The 13,861-nt window shown below is 38.5% G+C and overlaps 1 protein-coding gene across 5 annotated transcripts in view; it reads right to left on the reverse strand.

Annotated features, from left to right (window-relative positions):
* SPATA16 (spermatogenesis associated 16) overlaps positions 1-13,861 on the reverse strand; it is a 261,200-nt gene that overhangs the window by 88,013 nt on the left and 159,326 nt on the right. The window lies entirely within an intron of this gene.

A 13,861-nucleotide genomic window follows, 5' to 3' on the forward strand; every position in this document is an offset into this window, starting at 1 on the left:
AAGCATTTATTAAGAGCCTACTGTGTGCTACGCAATGTACTAGGTACAGAAAGAAAGCCCTCTAGGAATTATCCTACACAATGAATATACATTTATAAAAATATAATCCTAGTTAGGGAGAGAGTGGTCCTGTGATTTCCTCAATAAGGAAACCCCATTTACCAATTCAAGTCACCAATTTAAGAGGTAAGAAGTTAGTGGCTTGAATAAGGTCTTCCTGATGTCATGTCCAATATTCTTAATATTATAAAACATTGCTTCTTTGAGAAGATTTTGGGGGAAGAAGAAGAGGATGAAAAGAAATTTCAAATTTACTTTTTTGTGAAGGGAGGGATAGTGAAGGATGAAAGTAATGGGGGTCTTTAGAGGATAAAAAAGAAAAAGTAGACTCAGTGAAAACAATCTCATTGTTATGATATTGTCTATTAGGCCTGATGGACCCACCAGTATGAACCAGGCTGATGCCTTGGATAGCCACCTACTAAGGATGATTTCAAAGGATCAGAGCTGCAGAGGTAAAAGGGGACTAAGAGAGAATCTCAATCAAGTTCTCCATTTTATATATGAAGAAACTCATAAGATTAGCTATCATTTTTATAGCTTTTCAATGTTTATAAATCACTTTATGTTATCTCAATTGTTCCTCAAAATAGTCCTGTGATACAGGTATTTCCATTTTTGGATGGGGAAATTGAGGCAGAGGATGGAGTGACCTGAACAGGTGGCTGAGGCAGGGTTTGGACTTTGGTCTTTTTTACTCTAAGGTCATGGAGGCAATAAGCTGCAACACCAATACTTCATTCATATCCAATCAGTTCTTCCAACGTCCCAGGCTGCTAGGATGAAGGATGCTCTTCCCCAAAACAATACTTACACCAGTTATCTGCTTCCTGAAATTTCACTCACAGGTTCTATCTGTTATTATCTCTCTATCTAGACAATGGAAAGTATTTTCTACTGCTAGGAAGAACCCGGGAAGACTACAGTCTCCTGGAGGGAAGGAACATTTCTGGGTGTCTTGGTATCCCTAGACCAAATCAATGAAATAAATGGATGCTGATAATGATTCAGCCAGGAGGGACCATCATGTGAATTATCTAAGTTGCCCCTGGAAAAGGTGTTCATATGGTGACTCAAAACAATAAGAGGATGTATGTGACTGTCTTAGCCAGAAGCAGCTTTTAATAGGAAGAGAGGAAGGAGACAAAGGTAGACCTGTGGTGGAGAAAAAAAATAGTGAGGGACGGATTGAGAGGCTGGAGACAACAATGGCAAAACTTCCCTTCCTCCTTGACTTACCAATTCAATTTTTATTGGGAATGTGTGATGTTTGCTGCAAGACTGATGACATACTCCCAAACTTTTTGGATCACAGACCATCACATGGAATCATAGACCCAAAGCCTTTCAGGGTCACCCTCAACAATGGAATGGAGACATGCCCCAGAAACATGTCATATTCCACGCTGTACCTCACCCCCTGGCATGGTGCCTCAAATAGCTTCAAGGCAAAGGGAACCAGAGGCAGCAGCATTTAGCAACTATGGTAACCATGGAAACACATCATTAAAGAATATATAAACAGGAATGAATAATTAGATGAAAAAAATCCATTCTCCATTTGTACTGTTTTTTTTTTTAAACATATTTTTTTCAAGGTCCAATTTTTAAAAAGTGCTCTTTCAGGCTGTCCAGCTCCATTTGGACCCCTTTCTTTTTAGCTTGCCTTCTAATTGAAAAATATGGACAATTATTATACAGAGTTTTTTTAAACACTGGCTAGATTAAAGGACAATTCTCCTTGTAGCATGTGAATAAAAAAAAATCATTGTCTGGTATTTTACAATTAATAGAGAAGGCAGAAAAGTGAGCCTCAGGTGGCCAGGAACTGGCTTTGTGGAGGCGCTCTCTGTAAAATTATTGTGAGTTAGGGACAGGGGTGATTTAACCCGGTTTTACAAGTGGGAAGTTGGGACTAAGTGACATGTTCCAGGATTAACTCATGAGTGACAACACTCAAGCTGAGGATCTGAGTAGTGGAGCACTTCTTCCACAAGGCCAGGCCAATTTCTGTTCTATGCAGTAGACCCCCAGAGAAGTGCTACTATGGAGCTTGTGACTCTACAGAGGCACACACAGGGTAGGGGTTCTGCTATCTGGGTAAGGGGAGCCCACAGACCTTAGTTCTTTGTCTCAAGATTTCCTCTTCTGTTTTAGGGGAAGAAAACTGATCTAGAGGATTGTAAATTTTAGAAGGTCATGAGAATAAGCTTGTCTTGGACTTCAAGCAGAGTTCATGCAGAACAGGTTGGCAGAGAGCCCAGCATGCGCACTGAGGAACCCAGGATCCATCCCGGCAATGGATAGGAGGAAGTGGGCTCCGTGTGTGGAATCCATTCTCTCCAGAGACCAAGAGAAAGTGTGGCCCTGAAGTGGGAGGAAATATTTGTGCCTTCCTTCTTGCTTATATCTTAGAAGTAAAAACTAAAATAAACAGGGTGGGTGGATGGGAGAGGGATGGGAGAAGCTGAGCCTGAAAAGAAGGTTAAATTTCTAATAATTCCTGGACAACTTTTCTTCCATCAAAACCAATCTGCTTCAGTTGAATTCTCTCAAGGTCCTGCTCTCTGTTTTTCAAAGTGATAGATAATTATCTAAGAAACACATTCCCACTACTCTAAACTGCTAAGTTATACATTAGTGAGTCAGTAGTAGTGGTAGCTCATATTTTTTAATGACATTTTTTAGGTTTCCAGAGGACTTTTTTCACAAAGCTGTACAGTACAAGGTATAATAATACAGGTATTATTATTCTCATTTTATAGGTGAGGAAATTAAGAAAGCAGCGAGGATCCAGGAAAGAGCATGGGATTGAGAGAAGATGATGTGGATTCAAATTCAGCTCGGCTTATTTATGATGTGTGAGACACTGAGCAAGTCCCAACTGCTCTGGGCCTCAGTGTCCCCATCTGTAAAATTCGGAAGTTTTTCAACCTGACTGCTATGATTTCTTATCAACCCTGATAGTCTATGGAACTGTGGTTGTCTCTCATGTTCTCAATGCTAATGGTATGTTTAAACTTTTACTAAACAGAGGGTGCACTTTCTCTGAGAGTGTACCCAAAGGGGACATAAATACAAATCCTTAAAGACCCCTTTGCTTATCTTTCTACACTATTCCTCCCAGGGAGCCATTTTTCATGAGAAAGTCAACCTTTAAAGGAAAAAAACTATCTCTTAGGCATTTTTGCTACAGATAATAAAATGTTTCATGCTCTTGACCTCCCTTCTCTGTTTCTTCGTGCTGTGGAATTCTCTATGCAGAGGTTAAGGTGAGATGTTGTTTTTTTTCCTCCCATGTGAATGACTGATGAAAGATTCATCACAATGACTTCATTGCCAGATCAAGCGTCAAAAAGAATGGAACAGGAGAGAAAATGTAAGGTCTGAAGGTCAGTGTATGGAATGCAATGGCATTATGTCACCAAGGGAGCCGCTGTCCTCTGTCTTTGTTGTCTACTGGCCAGTGTGGTTTATTGATGTCTACATTTCCCTATTTACTTCCCCCGAGCCTCAATAATATCCCAGCACTGTTATCACACGACTTTTTGAAGACTCCAGTAAACCAATGTGTATATGAGATCATTTTGCAAAAAAAAAAAAAAACCCAAAAACAAACCAAAAAACCCCACAAGGTGTAATGTAAAGCTCCCATTATGCTTATTCTTATGAATATACTAGTGTGTGTGTGTGTGTGTGTGTGTGTGTGTGTGTGTGCGTGTGTGTGTGTGTGTGTGTATCTCAGAGGCTTTAACCTCAAGCAATTGGTTAATCAACAAGCATTTCTCAAACACCTACTATGTGCCAGGCAAAATTCTTGGATTCACAGAGCTTACATTTTATCTGGACAAATTACATTGTATTTAATCTCAAAAAGAGAAGATGAAATGATGGGAGAATAATCTTTAAATATTTATAGGGAAAGCATAAGGAAGATGGATTGTTTGCTCTCCTTGAAGGGGAGATTGTCTTTGTACTCCTGATACTTAGCAAAGTTCTTGGCATAAGTGATGCTAAATAAATGCTTGTTGATTGATTAAAGTTGAAGAGAAGTAGACTTAGCTTTAAACTAAGAAAAAAAATGACAAAAGTCCCAATATTTGTAGTTGCACCAAAGTGGGCTACTTGGTGGCTAGTAGGCTTTTCTTCAAGTAGAGAGAATGGATGTCCAGAATATTGCAGAGAAAAATCTGACTAGATTTAGGTTAGATTATTGGTGATTTGAAGGAATTGATTTGAAGGTGTTTGTACATGATAGGTCTCTTCCCAGCCTGAACTTCTGGGTGGTGACTTTTCAAGTAACCAGCCTGAAATATTTTTTCCCCTTACCTGTTGCTTTTTAATCCCCAGTGAACCCTATTTTTTACAACTTTGAACAGCAAGCAAAACAAGAGAACGGGAGAACTCTTTGAACCCAACCTGAATAGAACTACCTTTTCTAAGTCCTCAGTCTGTGCTAAACCTCAGAAGAACAAGTGAATATTAATTCAGCTCACAGAGATGCACAGAGTATGTTACTGTTGCTCTGAGATTCTTCAGTGTGTGATGAGGGATGATGGCTAAGAGGGCCCGGGGATACACAGATTTGTTTAGGCTACTTTTTGCTTTGGGACAGGGAAGGATTAACATGGAATCAATGAGGGGCAGCAGGAGCAGGAGGAAGAGAGAGAGATCCAGCTGGGGTGTAGCCCATGATGTCAAACTCAAATAGAACCTGGGGTAATTAAGTTCTCATAAGGGCATGCATATTAACCTGGAAAAGTCCCATCCTTGGGAAGAGTGCTGGCAGTGATGTGCATCTCACCCCTCTAGTTTAGCCTGACCCCTACATTTTGCAGATTGGGGAAACCAACTCAGTGATATATGAAGTGATTTGCCCAAACTCACTTTGGCAGTCTACAGTACCACATATGTTTGGTATCTGGATTTGGCTTAATTTATCTGAGTCAATACCGTGATGTATGTCAAATGAGAGGGCTTTGAAGATGGGGTTTTTTTGTTTTTCTCTTTGTACCCCAGAATTTAGTGTAGGGAGCCAGAGTTCAGTGCATCAAGTTAGTCTAGCAAAGTGTGTTTGTTAGAATCCATCTTTTCTCCCTGGGAACCCCTGCAGACCATGATCCATCTATGTTCTCATGCATTTGCCATATGGGTTTCTCTTTTTGATTATCTTTGCATGTTTTCTCATCTCCTTTGCTGGACTTTGCCTTCTTTGAGGGAACGAAATTATGTATTCTCATGTGTATATCCTCACTACTTAACACAGGACAGAGCTCATAGCAAGTACTCAGTAAATATTTTGTGGATGAATGAGCGCTCAGGGCTTAGAAGCAGTAGTGGGTGTGGAGCTAAGATTTGGTCAGAGTCCACGGGAGAACAGAATCCCTTCAGAAACCCTTCTCAGAATTAATTCTATTTCTTTGTTTTGGGTAGAATGATACAGATCAGGTACAAACACCTTCAAATCAATTCCTTCAAATCACCAATTCCTATTCTACAGAAGAACTAAGAACTCTGTTTTTCTCTGTGTGTGTATGTGTGTGTGTCTCTCTCTGTGCCTGTCTGTCTCTTTCTTTGTTTCCTTGTCTTTTTCTCCTTTTGTCTCTTTTTCTCTGTCTCTTTCTCCCTTTGTCTCTGTTTCTGTTTTCTCTCTCCCTCTTTCTTTTTTGTCTTTGTCTCTCTCTGGCTTTTTTCTCTTCTATTTCTGTCTTTCTCTGTTTGTCTCTGTCTCCTTTTTCTCTTCTGTCTCTCTCTTGTATCTCCATCGCTCTCTCTCTCTCCTCACCCTACATCTCTCTTTCTCTAGCTCTCTTGCTAATTATCTCAGTATTAGGAAGAGGTCTTGTAGTGTTCTGAAGGAGGAGGATGTCTGATAACAAGAGCATGTGGATCAACAGCAGTTGCTTAGGTTACGAAGAAAGGCACGTGTGCAAGGAAGTCCTGCCCTATATGACAAGATATTTTCAGCTTTTTCTCTCACTCTGAAGAGGTAGCACTAATACAAAATAACATATACAGACACTTTTTTTGTTCATTATACCATGATATGTCCCATGATATGAGGTGTCATTGAAGAGATACTTTAAGACATTAGCTCCTTCCTTCTTTCCTTCCTTCCTTCCCTCCCTCCCTCCTTTCTTCTTTATTCCTCCTTTCTCTTTTTTTCCTTCTTTTTTCTAACAAAAGTTTTCATGATTTTTAGGATGGAGAAATAGCAGCATCTTACTTTCATTTAGCCTCTGAGAAGAAATCTATGGTCTTTTAATCATAAATGAATGAATGAAAATATATGTGTTAAGTGTTTTCTTTGTGCTAGGCACTGTGATAATGGGACATGTGGGTAAATGCTGTCTCCATAAGGCTCACGTGGTCAATATTCTTGGCTACTTGTTGACAACAAGATGAGAAAAAAGGAAGAAGAATTCTTAATGTTAGTGAAGAATATTTTTCTCGGGAATTATTTTACTTCCAGCCCTGACCTCCTTGGAATATCTCCTAGATTGGTAGAGGGACAGGTTGGGAAGAGGGGCAGAAGGACTGCTAAATATGGATTCAAAAGAACTGGCTTTGAAATTCTGACACTTACTGCCTCTTTGACCTTGGGCAGTAATTATGGACCTCAACTTGAATGGATCAAGGTATAATCCTACTCATAAACTTCCAGGGAAGAATTCATTAGCTCCCTCTGGGGGAAGGGGTGGGTAACATTAAGGCCTATGCACTTCAGTTCTTTGGTAATACTCTCAAACCATAATGAAATGATGCTCTGTACCAGAACACAACTGAATTCCTCTCTGGAGGGCTTCAAATGATTGAAAAAACATTAAGTTCTTGCTACTTGCCAAACTAGTGGTAAATGCTGGGAATATGAATTTACGGGTGAGATTGTCCCTGCCCTCACATTTTAATGGGGGAAAGCAAAATATATAGTGAGTGGTGGCCAAAGTCTGAATAATGGTCTGGAAGTCACAAAGATGATAGGTAGAACACTAAGGAAGTTTTCTCATCAAAAAATGAAGATACTGAGTCTAAAGTTTCTTCCAACTCTAGATCATTTGAAAGTGGTGAGGTGAAACACTGGTGGTGTATCATGGGGTAATGTAGTATCTGGGTCTCGGCTTAATGGTGTCCCAGATTTCAACTTTTTTGTTGCTAATTGGGCTTCTCAAACTTTAGACTACAGGGTTTCCTTCTTTCCATACTTTCCTTTTCCTTAGAAGGCAACACACCAATCTCTAGGAAACTTAATAGGGATTTCTTATGATACACTATTGGCCATAGTGGGTTGGATGGTGTGACATAAGAAATTTCACGGTTCAAAGAAAGCCTCACAGCTTACCCCAGGTTCCAACCTAGCTCCCAAGCATTTATGACTGTCCTGAGCTTCCTTCTATTAAGTACTAGCATATTCTCATCTCTCTTAAAATTCTTCTTTGACTGGATCTTCATATAAACAAAGCATCAGGCAAAGTCTCTCTATGGCTCTTGTGGACAAGATGGGAGAGATGTGGGCTGGATGTGTCTATACAGCAGTATAGTTAGGAGGGCTCAGGTTGGAAGGTGGTGTCTGGTAGAGTACCCTAAAGATCAGTGTTAAGTAAATCCATTTTACATTGATGCAGATTAAGGCATAACTGATTAAGGCTTATCTAATTTGCAGATGACACAAAACCAAGGAAGACAGCTAAAGCCATGGGCGACATGTCATTCTTTAAAAAATCCATAGTAGACTAGAATACTGGGCCAAACTAAAAAGATTAAATTTAAGAAGGATAAATTTAAAGTCTTATATGGATCAAAAAATTCATTTCATAAATAACAGTAGCTAACATTTACATAATGTTATATAGTATGGCAATTATATATATGTAATATATACATTATAATGTATATACACACATTTATCACCTTAAGGTTTGAAAAGTTTGAAAACATATTACTTAATTTTCATGACTCTGTGAGGCAGCTTCCATTATTCTCTCCATTTTATCAAAGAAGAAACTGAAGAGGGATTACATGGATTGACCAGGGTCACACAGATAGTAGTGTCTGAGGCCAAACTCAGACCTTTGCAACTGAGGTCTGCCAGCCTCCAGATCTGGAGAGGGATCATGTCCAAAAACAGGGAAGTAAGGATACTGAAAGGAGATTGAAGGACCCAGAGATGATCTACCAACATAGTTCTATATATGGTGGATTAAATTTGCTGAGAGATTTAGGCTTGATGAAAGCAAAAAAAAAAAAAAAAAAATTCTTACAGCTAAGAATGTCCCAAGGGAAATGAGTTCCATGGTAGATAGTGAGTACCCCCTCATAGTTTCCATAGCTATTTCTCTAGGGTCCTAAGTATAGGTAGCTCTCTAATCCTACTTTGCAAGTCTGAACACTTGTGCCCCACTGGCATAATGGATAACTTCCCTGGCTTTCTTTAAGTACCAACTAAAATCTCATATTCTACAAGAAACATTTCCCAACCTTTCTAGTGCCTCCTCTCTGTTAATTATTTCCTTTTCATTCTGGATGTACTTTGCTTATCTGTATTTATTTGTGTTTTCTTTGTGCTAGGCATTGTAATAATGGGAGATGTGAATAAATGTTCCACCTATAAGGCCCACAAAGGCAATATTCTTGGCTACCTGTTGACAACAAGACAAGATAAAAGGAAGTAGAATCTTTAATGTCAAGGAAAACATTTTTCTATCTGTAAGCTGTATGTCCTGGCCAGGCCAGCCCCTGCTATGTCTGCTCTCCCTCTGCCCCAAGCCATGGCTGATTGTTGCCCGATGATTTATTTACTCAACTATTTTGAATCTATAACTCCACTGAGGCCTACCCAAATGCTCTCCTATTGATATAAGCTGACGGTCATAACCAAGGGACAGTAGAAATGGGTCACCATCCCCAGTCCTTGGCTGAAGATTTAATCCCTTACTAATTTCAGTTGGGAGGCATGAATCTTTCCTGATGCCTTTGCCTGATCCTTAAATCTATTTTTGTTTCAATAGCCAGAATAATTCCAGTCACAGGTGCAAAAAGAATTATCCAAAATACTTTCATCTGTCTGATACTTGGCTCAGGGCCATTTCACCGGGGCTGGTCTATGGAAAACATTAAATATTAGACTCTTGTTTTCACCCCTTTGCTTACTACTGTTCTCTTCCTTATTTTAAAATCATATAACCAGGGCCAAGTGATTCATTGCTTGTGGCTTATTTAACATTACTACACTATAGGTCACAAAAAATCACACACGGCATCTAATTAAGCAATAAACAGAAAGGAAATATAAGTTGGAAAGCCTGAAAGGCCAGACATAGTGGATCTCCCAACCAGATATGGGTAACCATTCCCTTTGGTTGTATTTTTTTTTAACCAACCCCAACACTCTCCTGGCTTTTTGGTTGGAATAAGATCCAATGCACTGGATTAAGAACTGAGAGGATATGGAGCAGAAGAGAGTTGTACAACAAATTTGAGAAAGCTGGTTCCTAGTAATGGGGTAAAGAAATGGGGGTATGGTTCTCTGACTGTTAAACTTCCAGGTTATGTTAAGATTTATGGGAATGAATAGCAACTGTAAAATTTTAGAGCTTAAAAAGATCTGTAAAAGTAATCTAGTTCATGTGTTCATTTCATGGACTAAGACCCTAAGATTCAGAGAGGTCTAGCAATTTATCAAAAGCCACACAACTAGTCCATGGTAGAATTGCAGCCAGAAGCCAGATCTGTCTCCAGGTCATTACATTTTCTACTTTCCCATTAAGCCTCAGCCTAATGAGGCAATAACCACAGAGACACAACCAGTTTGTTATCCCAGAATTTTTAAAAAGCTTGCTTTATGAGAAAGAATATGGAAAACATTTGTTTCCTGGTAAAATGGAAAATGGAGAGAGAGTCTGTTCTACTGCAAAGCACTGAGTTTGCATCAAGCCAGTTGTGTTCAAATCTTGCTTCTGACACTCACTGTCTTAAGTGGGGAAGCCATTCTATCCTTCTAAATATTAGTTTCCTCATTTACAAAATGGAGATAATAAAACTAGTAGGACTCACAAGATTGGGGGGGGAGACTTACATAAGATCATTCATGTAAACTGAAATTTAAGCTCGTAGAGGGCAGTTTCTTTTTTGTCTGAGTGATAAGCAAAATGAATGGCACGTGGTAGGTACTTCATAAATATTTATTGAATTGTTGATTTTAAAGTGCTTAAAAAACCTATCAGTAGCCTATAAATATCAGGTATAATTATTATTTTAATCAAAAAAAGTTTACCAGAAGATCAATGGTTTTAGTTAGTTCACAGGGACCTTGTAGGCCGCTGTCCAACCTCTTTTTTATGTTAGACAATGATGTGAAAGGACAGATGAGGGTTGAGAAGGTAATAAGTAAATTATCTCAAATCTGAACCCAGGGCCAGTGAGATTTTCATGGAATCATGATGCTCTAAACACTGAAGAATAATGATAATAATAGTACTGTTATTGATGGTAATCCACTCAAATAATTTTGCCATTGATTCTTCATTTTTGGATCAGGTGAGTGACTTCACAGTTGTAAATCTGCAGGGATATTCCCTTGTCTATGCAAATCAACAACTCTTTTGTAATTTGTGGTTTTAGAGAGTTGCATGTGGTACTAAAAAGTGAAGTGACTTTTTTATAATAAATCTAGAACTTGGAGGAATCTCAAAGGTCATCTCATCTAATGTCTTTTTTTTCAGATGAAAAAATTTAGGGAACTTACAACAAGGTCATACACAGAGTGATGGTCAAAGGCAAAATTTGTATTCAAGACCTTTGATTTCGATTCGTGCTCTTTGAATTTATCCAGGGTCACAAAGTTGATCTATATCAGAAGGTAGACTCTAAGCGAGGTCATCCTAACTCCAGGACTGGCTATTTACCATGCCATTCTCTCTCTTTATAAAATATAGGCAGACTAGACTCCTGCCTTTGCCAAAGGTGTAATTCAACATAGTATCCCTTTAAAAAATCAATGAAAAATCCCCTTTTTATGTGGAAAAAAATTTGGTTGTTTAACCATTCACCTAGATTATAGCCATAGTTTTAAATTCCAGCAGAGCTGATTATTTCCTTCATCCTTCTTTGATAGATGAATTGCCCTCCAAACAGTTTACTGTCTGATGAATTTTGTCTAAGACCTTCCAATCCAAGATTCTTTTGACTTAGTGGGTCCCATAAAAACCCCATGACATTTTTATAGAATGAGCCATTTGTCTTGATGTGTTTGGCCAAATTTTACTGACCGGCATGAGATCTATAAGCAAATGAAAGGCGGGAGTACTTTAAGAGTGGGCTAGTTAAACTATTTGGGCAAGGGAAGTGTTCAGCAGGCATGGAAATTATTTTGATTGAATAGGCAGCTAGATGTCATTGTAAGTGGAGCACTAGACTTATTATCAGGAAGAGTTGAGTTCAGATCAAAGCTTACTAGTTCCTAAGCAAGTCACTTTTTCTGTCTCAGTTTCCTCAGCTGTAAGATGGAAATGATATTAATGGCACCTCCCATCCAGGACTGATGGCTTCATTGGTATATGGAACTTTCCAATATGGAAATTCCCTTTCTCAGTGTAGTTCAATATCTCTACAACTTCCGGCCTGAGAGAATTACTTACAGCACTCAGAGGTTAAGGGACCTGTCCAAAGTCACAAAACCAGCATGTGTCAAAGGTAGGGCTTGAACCTAAATCTTCCTGATTTTCTTTTCTCTGCACCACGTTATCTCCCTAGTTAAGTTATTATGACAAGAGTGGCAGTACAATGAGGATCCTAGAAGTTTATCATCATGGAGTAATGGAAAAAGAAGGAAATTAGACCAGAAAGAAATCTGGGACTATAGTCAGTCAATAAACCTTTATTAAATGCCTGCTATATGTCAGACACCATGCTAAATGCTGGGGATACAAAGAAAGATAAAACCCAATTCCTGCTCTCCCAAGGAACTCACAGTTTATTCTTATCTATATGTATATATATTCAAGTATATCTCACTCTTTATAAGTTAAAAATGGCTTGAATTACATTGAATTAATACACCTACATAAATACATTCAATGTGTATAATAGTCATACGTAATTATATCTATTTGGAGACAGCTGATGCATTCCCTAGGCTATGGAAAGACTTTTTGCTGTAATAGTACACAATAGTGATTTTGAATCTATGGCTCTTGCAGATATATCTTTTGTAGGCTAATTAATGAAGGTGTTCAGTTCTGAATGCCATATTTCAGGAAGGATATAGACAATCCTGAGGACATCCAGAAGAGAGGATGGTTAAGAGTCTAGGAATTTTATCATGTAAGGGTCAGTGGGATTTGGGATCTGGCTTAAAGGAACTGAAAGTACATCCTTGGGAAGAGGAATTAGCCTTAGAACAATTTGTTAAGGCTTTAGGGAAAGATTTTGGCTCAGTGAACCACAAAAAAGAACTATTCAAAATGGGAATGGACTGGAAGCAATGAGTTCTTACTGGAAGTCTTCAAGCAAAAGTTAGATGAACTTTTGTCACGAATGTTAAAGGAGAATGGTTAACTTGGAGACAGGAAGACCTGAATTTGAATTTTGTCTCTGCCCCTTTCTAAGAGAGTGATTCTGGGTGTGTTTTTTTTTTTTTAAACTCTCTCTGAGCTCCAGTTTCCTTATGTGAAAAATGGAGATAATAATAGTATCTCTTTTGTGGGATTGTTAGGTCACCAGATGAAATGATGAATGCAAAGTACTTAGTACTTAATATAATATATAAAAGATATCCATTATTATTATTACAGTCTATTCAAGTATGGGCTGGACTAGATAAGGGGTTCTAATCTGGGGTCCATGAACTTATTCCAAAAATTCTTTAATAAATGTGTTTCAATATAATTTGTTTCTTTTGTAATTCCATATATTTTACCTTATACATTAAACTGCATTTTGGGGGGCAAGGGTCTTTCTATAGGATCCACTATAGTACCAAAAGGATTCAAGATATAAAAAAAGCCAGGAATTCTAGGTTTAGATGATCATGTGGAGTAGGGAGAGTCTGTGAAATGTTTAGATGTTTAAAGGTATTCCTGTGTTAAAAAGACACTGTTGACTTGGGAGAGAAGGACCAGGATGTTCTCAGGCCCTGAATTTAGAAGGGCCTTAATGGCTACTTTCTGTCTTTCCTTCAGCAGAATGGAACCAACTTAGTTTAGCACTTAGTTTGCAAGTATGATTACTTGAAGTAGAAAATGACCAAATTATGGTTAGGTGAAGTCCTTTGCCTAGTCCTGTAATGTTCCCATCCTTCCAAAAGGGGTAACACATTGCTTGACCCCGGGCACATAAATTCCTAGTTATGGCCCTGATACTACACAACCAAACCCAGTAAATAAATACTCAATAATTTTTTCCATCTTTTTAAAGAGTTCCTTTGAAATTACTACCATCCTTCTAGGACACCTCCCCCTTTATTGTGTAATTAGAATTTAAGAAAAGATCACATTCAGATCTTCAGAGTTCATATGATACCACTGTAGTACCTTCACTGGAAACAGTATTTTTGTGATCCCAATGAAGGTCTCAGCATCTCATCTAATTAAAGATGGAGCTCAGGGTTGATGACCTTAACTTTTCCTTCAAAATTAATTTCAGAAAAATGACTTCCTTAAACTTATATTAAATTAATCTAAGGAAGCATCCTTATGATTGATGTGCCAGGGCTACTTTTCTAATGGCCCCGTCTTTTCTTTTTTGGTGCCCATCTTTCCTTTGGGTTCTAGAATGATTCATCCCTGGGGAGAGGGTCAGACTTGAA

This window comes from Sarcophilus harrisii, chromosome 3, assembly GCF_902635505.1.
Source record: "Sarcophilus harrisii chromosome 3, mSarHar1.11, whole genome shotgun sequence".
NCBI classification, from domain to species: Eukaryota; Metazoa; Chordata; class Mammalia; order Dasyuromorphia; family Dasyuridae; genus Sarcophilus; species Sarcophilus harrisii.